The sequence below is a fragment of the Medicago sativa genome, chromosome 7 (genome assembly GCF_051527215.1).
Source record: "Medicago sativa cultivar Bolivia chromosome 7, Bolivia_mono, whole genome shotgun sequence".
NCBI lineage: Eukaryota > Viridiplantae > Streptophyta > Magnoliopsida > Fabales > Fabaceae > Medicago > Medicago sativa.
The window spans coordinates 40,758,607-40,766,813 of record NC_140755.1 but is presented as its reverse complement, the minus strand read 5'-3'; the positions used below and the strand labels follow the sequence as shown (position 1 = coordinate 40,766,813).

Here is an 8,207-nt window from a genome sequence, read left to right as displayed (position 1 = left end):
TTTGGAAAATGCTAACAAGTGCCCTAAGGACATTGTTTAAGCATCTAAAAGTAGCAACTTTTGCATTGGAAATTGTACAATTATGACTTTAATATTTGTTGGACTTGTATTTTCAAGACATAGTTTCTTTTTGTGGGTTCCTTAAACAATGCCCTTAGAGCACTTGTTAGCAAGACCCATTCTTTTTTATGAATAAAATATCCCAATTAATTGCCTATAAAAACAACAAATCCCTCCCTCAAAAAAAAACAATTCTCTAATATCCAGTTAATTAATTAATTAATATTCTTTATACCAAAAAAACAATTAATTAATATATCTTTGTAAGAAGGCAAACTAGTCTATCGAAATTAGCATAGAAGGATAATCAAATAGTTGTAGCACATCCTAAAATCTCAACTCAACCAAAATTAATTAAAAATCTTTAATTGTTTTGTCTCATCTTTATTATAAACATTTCCCCTATTTTATTTTATTTTTGGTGGTGGCCGGGGTTTGAAACTCGGACCTTGCATATTTTATGCATTGTCCATACCAAATGAGCTAAGCTCACGAGGACCCCCTATTTTATTTTGATAGTACGTGTGGCAAACTTGGCAACCTTATATTGAAATGTGTATTTAATTTTTTCTTTCACATACACACCAAAATGTAATCATGTCCATATGTTGCAAGAAAATCTCTATTGATTTGCTTCCTTAATTGTTGTTTTTAATTTTACCTTATTCATTACAAAATAAACATAGCTAGAATTCAAACATATCACAGGTATATGAAAAAAATCATATAGCTAATATTTGCACGGGTATTTAAAATATTCATATTAAAAATCATTTAACTGAAAATAAATTATAATATGTTTTGAATTTAATTTACGAAAAAAAATACATAATAGAAAATTCAAATTTTCAAATTTACGTAACTAATATTTTTTTCAACTATTATTATACATTTTTTGTGAAATGCTTCTTTTTTTGGTGGTGGCCGAGATTCGAACCTCGAACCTTGCATATATTATGTATTGTCCCTACCAACTGAGTTTAGTTCACGAAGACTATGAAATGCTTCTCGTATTGCTAGAGACAATTGCATGATTTAAGGATATCCTTTAAAAAACTATTATTTACATTTTCTGTAAAAAAAAAAGTTATATTAGTATATGATCGTACCTGATCAGAAGGTGACTGCCGGTGCTTTGAATGCGGTGGTTGTGACGGTGGTGGAATACGTCATACTGCTTCTTGGAGCGGATGGGTGGTGTGTACCTGCAGGCACTCCGACGCTCAAGTCAGTAAGATCAGAGAGTGAGGGTTTGAGAGGAAGAAAAAAGTTCTACCTTGGGGACTGCAGTGAGTCCCCTATTTATAGAGGTGGAGAGCTGCAGAGCCGTTGAGGAGGCACACCTGGCTCTGGCGGTTACGAAATTGTGGGAAGTGTAACCGCCAGAGAGTTTATTGCGGGAACGTGCAGAATGTGCAAGAGAGACGTTGGGGTTAGTTTGAACCAGTCTCGTTTGCTTCGTGCACCCCCCTCAGGGAGGGGGTAAGTTGCGAGCAATAATGCCAAACGTGGAGTTTGGGCAATGAGTGATATTGGGCCTAAGTGGATGGGCCAAGAATCCTTTTGGCCGGTCCAGAACAGTATATGATTTTTGCATTAGTTGCATACTGTTAGTGAAATTATGTTTAACTTTTGGGTAGTGTTAACTTGTGCCCTTAGGGCACATGTTAAGAAACCTAAAAGAAGAAATTTTCTCTAAAATTTTGTGCATTTAAATGATAAAAAAGTTAAATATTAAATGCAATGCACACATTCCAATAAATTTTTTCTATATTTGAATCATTAACTTGTGCCTTGAGGGCACAAGTTAACATTTCCCTTAACTTTTATCATGGAAACAAATTTAATGACGAGATATGAGTGTTCAAGTCTAGAAAGATTCAAAACAAAACCATTAATTGATACAAAAAATTGAAAATCACACAATATAATATTATTGGATATGTTTGAATGTCCTTTTGTGGAACCTTCTCGGATCAGATCATTTTTTTATTTGATTATTTGATTAGTTCTTACCTCAACTTATCAAAACAGCACCACGAACACCTATATGACGACCCACAATTTTTTCTTACATGAATATGTATGTTATATATATTTGACTAAGTTTAGTGTTCACTTTTCAATTGAAATGAAATTTGTGTATCGAAAAGTATTGTTTAAGAAAAAATATATATTACTTCTTTTTCTCATGATTATTTTTCCGCTCCTCTCCTATTTCACACTTACACATTGTATCTATTTCAAATATTTAGTAAAGGTCAAATCTTTGGCCTCTCATTGCTTCTCTCATTTAATGGTCAACCTTAAATATTTATCTTTATAATATAGATAGATGTGGCTTGCATAGAAGCAAAAGTAGACATGCCACTTAAAAATGCAATTACTTATTTAATTATTTTATGACAACATTTTTCTCTCATCAAAGCATATTCCTTTTGTTTTAGTGATTGAAACGTAAATGGTGACTAAAAAATTAATAGTTTAATGCCGTGTAAATGCTATTAACTTTCATTGTTTTTTTTTTAATTTATTTCATGGTTAAACTTGAAAAACGGAACATATTTTTTATCCTTCTTCTTTTCCATACATTTCTTCCATATGTTAGAGAGCATATTTTCAATCACAATCATATTTTTAGTCACGAAAATATGATACATCTTTATCTTTATCTTTATATAATACAAAAGCTTACATCTAAAAACAATAGTACACATGACATTTTCATACTCCCCATTTCATTTAATGTTTTTCCATCAACCAATCAAAATGGATTTGACTCATTCATTTTCTATTAGCCAATCAAAATTGAATCATGACTCACTTATTTTTCACCAACCAATCAAAATTGATCATGATATGATTTTTTTCCTATATATAGACAATTTGATTTTTTATTATTTTCATCTACCTCTTCCTCCCATAAAAAATCATTGCTTTCAACCTCATTATCTTTTTGTTTTATTTTTTTATTTTTTATTGTTTTATTGTTTATTTAACATTTCTTATTGTTTTTTTTGACAGAAACAAAGTTAACTATTATCATTAATCAACCAATGTTCAATACAAGAAGGATAAGAATAAAAAATACGGTGACTAGCCCAAGAACAGGCCGCCCTAGCTAAGCTATGAGCAACCATGTTCGCTTGTCTCCTAACAAAGTTCACCTCGAAGTTGGAATGTAAAGATAACTGATAAATAATACTAGAAACAATATCATAGAATTCCGAATCACCATGGCCCGGAGAAGATAAAGCTTGCACTAGAGTAGATGAGTCGGACTCAAACACAACCCGGTCCCATCTGTTCGCATCAGCAAAGTGAAGGGCCTCGAGTAAGGCTAATGCCTCCCCCTCCAAAACTGTCATATTTGCCCGCTTCCATTTTGTTTTAGCCCGAATAAATTGCCCGCGGGAGTTTCTAACACAACACGCAAAAGATGTAATATGGCTACGATCATGGAACGCGGCATCTACATTGAACTTCAACCACGTCTCGCTCGGTTTCTCCCAAACTGAATTGTTACCTTACACTCTACTCTGCTCGTGTTGTACAACCAGTGGTGAAGGCTGTTTATGAACATCTTGCCATTGCTGCCATGCATCTAGTGCTGTCCTCCCAATGCTCGTTGATGTATGATGAGCGTCATTCCAAATGACATCATTACGTGCAGCCCAAATTTGCCAAAGAAGTAAAGCCACCCGACCAGCAATGTCTCGACTTTCTGAACGACATATATCAAAAATAAAGTCTGCCAAACTGCTCATAGTTCCAACTCGCGGTTGCATTACAGTCGCAAGCCCTGCCCAATACCAACTCTCACGCGCCACCGTACAACCTACAAAAGCATGCCAATCATCCTCAACAGCCGTTTCACACCAGGGACATATCATCTCACATTGTACATGTCGTGATTGTAATCGAAGGCGCGTCGGAACACAATCTCGACAAATCCTCCATAACAAATTACGAGCTTTATGAGGGGAATTCACTTTCTAGATTCTATGCCATTCTCCTTTAACATGGAATCGATCAGTATGTAACAACTCCATCATAGCTAGTTTATAACCAGTCTTAACAGTATACCTCCCGTGTCGTTCCATCATCCACGCTATTCTATCATTTTGAACTTCCTCAAATAGTGGTGTGTCGAGAATAGCCTGCACCATATCATCTGAAAACAAAGATTCAATCTTATTAATATCCGAAACCCGTTCCTCAGTAGCTATCAAACCAGACACACTCAAACTATGAACACTTTGGCTTTGTGGGGATTGAATCCAGCTTCCCTGGGCACCTCGAACCCATGGATCATTCATCACGCTAACCTGCTGCCCATTTCCTACTGTCCATCTACATCCATATAAAAGTAACTGACGCGAATTCCAAATACTCCGCCAAGCAAAGCTCGGATTATAACCGAGTTTAGCACCTAAAAATGATGAACGGGGAAAATACCTCGATTTAAAAACTCTAGCAACCAGAGATTCAGGTTTAGACAGAAAACTCCATCCTTGTTTAGCTACCATGGCGAGATTAAAAGCTTTGAAATTCCTAAACCCCATACCACCAAATTCTTTGGGGCATGCCACACGTTCCCATGCCATCCATTTAATCCCACGATTGTTACTCCTACCTCCCCACCAAAACGCATTGATCATCTTCTCAATATCATCTATAACTGAATTCGGCAGAAGATAAATACTCATTATGTATGAAGGAATAGATTGTAACACAGACTTGATCATAACTTCCTTACCCGCCTTCGATAATGCTCGTCCCCTCCACGCATTTATTCGTTTCCAGATACGATCCTTGATAAACGAAAAAACTGATATCTTATCTCTACCAATCATCGAAGGTAATCCCAAATACTTTCCAGTACCCATCACATGTCGGACACCAATAATGCGTGACAAATCCTCCTGCGCTGCCCCACTCATATTGCGACTGAAAAACACCTCAGACTTTGATAAGTTAATTTCTTGTCCAGATGCTGCCTCATAAGTTTTAAGAATAGTGAGTAGACGTTGTGCTTCCACCACATTGGCCCTGCAGAACAAGAAACAATCGTCTGCAAACAACAAATGGGAAACCACTGGTGCGCCACGACATACTTGTATCCCATGAATATCACCTCTATTCATTGCCTTATGTATTAGAGTCGAGAGGCCTTCAGCCACCAATATGAATAAATACGGTGATAACGGGTCACCCTGGCGCAACCCTCGTCCGGGTACAATAGGCCCCACCCTGTCAAAGTTCATAAGCACCGAATAAGTAACAGAACTAACACACATCATCATCCATTGGATCCATTTCTCATTGAATCCCATTCGCATAAGCACACCACGAAGAAACCCCCAATCCACTCTGTCATAAGCCTTGCTAATATCAATCTTGAGAGCCAATTCCCTTCTCCATCCCTTCGTCTTCCTCTTCATCGAGTGGATTATCTCGGTAGCTATTAACGCGTTGTCCAGTATAGAGCGACCCTCGACAAACGCTGACTGCTCCTCTGACACATATTTATCCAAACACCGTTTCAGTCGATTAGCGAGAAACTTCGACACCATCTTATACAACACATTACAAAGAGATATAGGCCTAAGATCCTTCATATTATCTGGTTCCTCGCACTTCGGGATCAAACAAATATTTGTTTCTGTAATGTTTGAAGGGAAATAACCGCGATCCAACCAAGAAGCAACTGCCTGAAAAATATCATCACCACACACATGCTAGAATCTCTGATAAAATGCCGGATTAAAACCATCTGGACCTGGGGACTTGTCCAGTTGCATTTGAAAAAGGGCTTGACGCAATTCTTCTTTTGTAATAGGTGTCGTAAGCATTATATTGTCATCCATCGAAACACATTGGCTCATCAAATCCAATACCGGTTCATGAACACCCGCATTCGCAGCAAATAGTTGCTCAAAATAACCTTGTGCCACCGCACACATATCCTCTTGCGATGTAGCAGTCCTCCCATCATCCGTGCGGAGCTTACTAACCTTCTTCACTTTGCCGCGGGCTACCGCAGATGTATGAAAGAACTTTGTATTCATATCCCCTTCCTTCAACCAGTGCATTTTCGCTCTCTGCTTCCAAAAGGCTTCCTCTTGTACAAGAAGTCGAGCATGCTTCTCTCGGGATGCGACATATTGCGGACGCATCATTCCATTTGGCTGGGCACGTAATTCCTCTAAAATACGGACACATTGGTCAATATCTTCCTTAAACCGAACTCTCTTCCTCCCACCCCAACTTTGCAACTTCGTAGAACAATTCACAACCCTATCACCAAGCTCCAACCCCATTGCACCACGCCAACCATCCACCACCACCTCCTCAATATCGTCCTAAAAAAGCCAACTATTTTCAAATTTAAAAGAATAATTATACCTTTGACGAATCGTAGGTATAGTATCAAGCAGTATTGGAGTGTGATTTGAGTGAGAAGTAAGCAAGTTTGTAAGTTTGATTTCTGGAAAACGTTGCAGCCATTCAGAGCTTCCCATAGCCATATCCAATCTTTCTTCCAGCACTCGATTGGTACCCGGGCTCTTGATCCACGTAAATGGGTGACCATGCAATTTAATATCGGATAAGGCACAATCATCAACCGCTTCACGAAAACCCATACACAACCAATTAGGATGAGGGTGAATACCAGCTTTGTCTTGTTGAGACAACAAATCATTAAAGTCCCCAATGATACACCACGGAAGGGATGACATATCCCTCAATTCTCGAAGTAAATCCCAAGCATCACGACGACGAGCACGTTCAGGATAGCCATAATAACAAGTTAATCTCCAATCACCAGCTTCTCTATCCTCCACAATCATATTAATGAAATTTCGAGAGTAATTTAACACACGACAATTAGAAACATCTTTCCAAAACACTGCCAGCCCACCGCTCCTGCCATTCACATCAACTGCTAGACATGAATCATATCCCAACATGACACGAATATTTTCCATGCTTCGTTTATTAGCCAACGTTTCAGATAGGAAAAAAAATGTCTGGTTTGTGTCCCCGGGCCAGGTTTTGAAGATTTGGAACTGCACTCGGGCTGCCCAATCCCCGGCAGTTCCAACTCAAGATAATAATTGGTCCCGGCAGTCCTGGCTGCCAGGACTTGCCGATAAAAAATGCTGGTTAGTCTGATTTGTGGATTCCTCTACAGGTTGTTTGTCCTCTCGCATACGCTTTCTCTGAAATTGATATTCCATCTCTGTTTTATTATCCTTCTCACTAGTACTATGCACCTGGTTTTGGTTATCAATAGTCGAGGGAATGGCTGAACATGATGTACCCGACCTTATATCTTTAGTAAAAGTCAGTAAAGGGGCATTTGCATGCCTTAAATCATTCACACCAGTGATGATCCCACTTGACACAAGCGTAGAACCAATTTGCTTGCCCTCAAGTACCTGACACGTGGTCACCCTCTCCACAGGAGTCAGAGATGTATGATGTCTACTATACTCAGAATGTCCATCTGTTTCGGCTCCCCTCCCTCCCTCCTTCTCCACATTAGCCTTAGATCCCCAATCCTCCCGCAACCACTGTAATGACGTCCTTCTCCCTGACTTCCACAGACCTGCCCTAATAGCGTTTGACCACCGTTTTGGAATCGCAACATCTGGCTGACAACCTAACCTCACACTTGTTTTCGCTATGCCCTAGGACCCCACACACAAAACAAAAGGTTCCTAACTTCTCATACTTAAAATTCACCACACACCATTCTCCCCTATTCGCCTTGATCTTCTTCCCTATCTTCAATGGTTGTCTGATATCGAACCTCACCTTCAACCTCATATATTCATGCCAGAAACTAGAATTGTTATTTCCATCATACTCCAAAAATTCTCCAATATAGTTCCCTAACCCCATTCCGACTTTCTCCTTCATCATACCAGTTGGCAAATTGTAAACTCTAATCTAGAGATTCATATAGTTCAACTGGATATCCTTCAATGGTACCCCAATTCGCAGCTTTTCCAAAACCAAAGAATGATTGTCATATGTCCACGGACTACCCTTCAGTACTTCCTCCATATCCAATTTGTGAAAGAATTGAAATAAGAATAACCCTGATTGCGCTTCCTTCACCGCCACCCCCTTCACTG

General features: G+C 38.7%; 1 pseudogene; it reads right to left on the bottom strand.

Annotated features, from left to right (window-relative positions):
- Positions 1 to 2,773: 2,773 nt before the first annotated feature.
- LOC146906116 (uncharacterized) lies at positions 2,774 to 7,052 on the bottom strand (annotated as a pseudogene).
- Between the last annotated feature and the right edge of the window lie 1,155 nt (positions 7,053 to 8,207).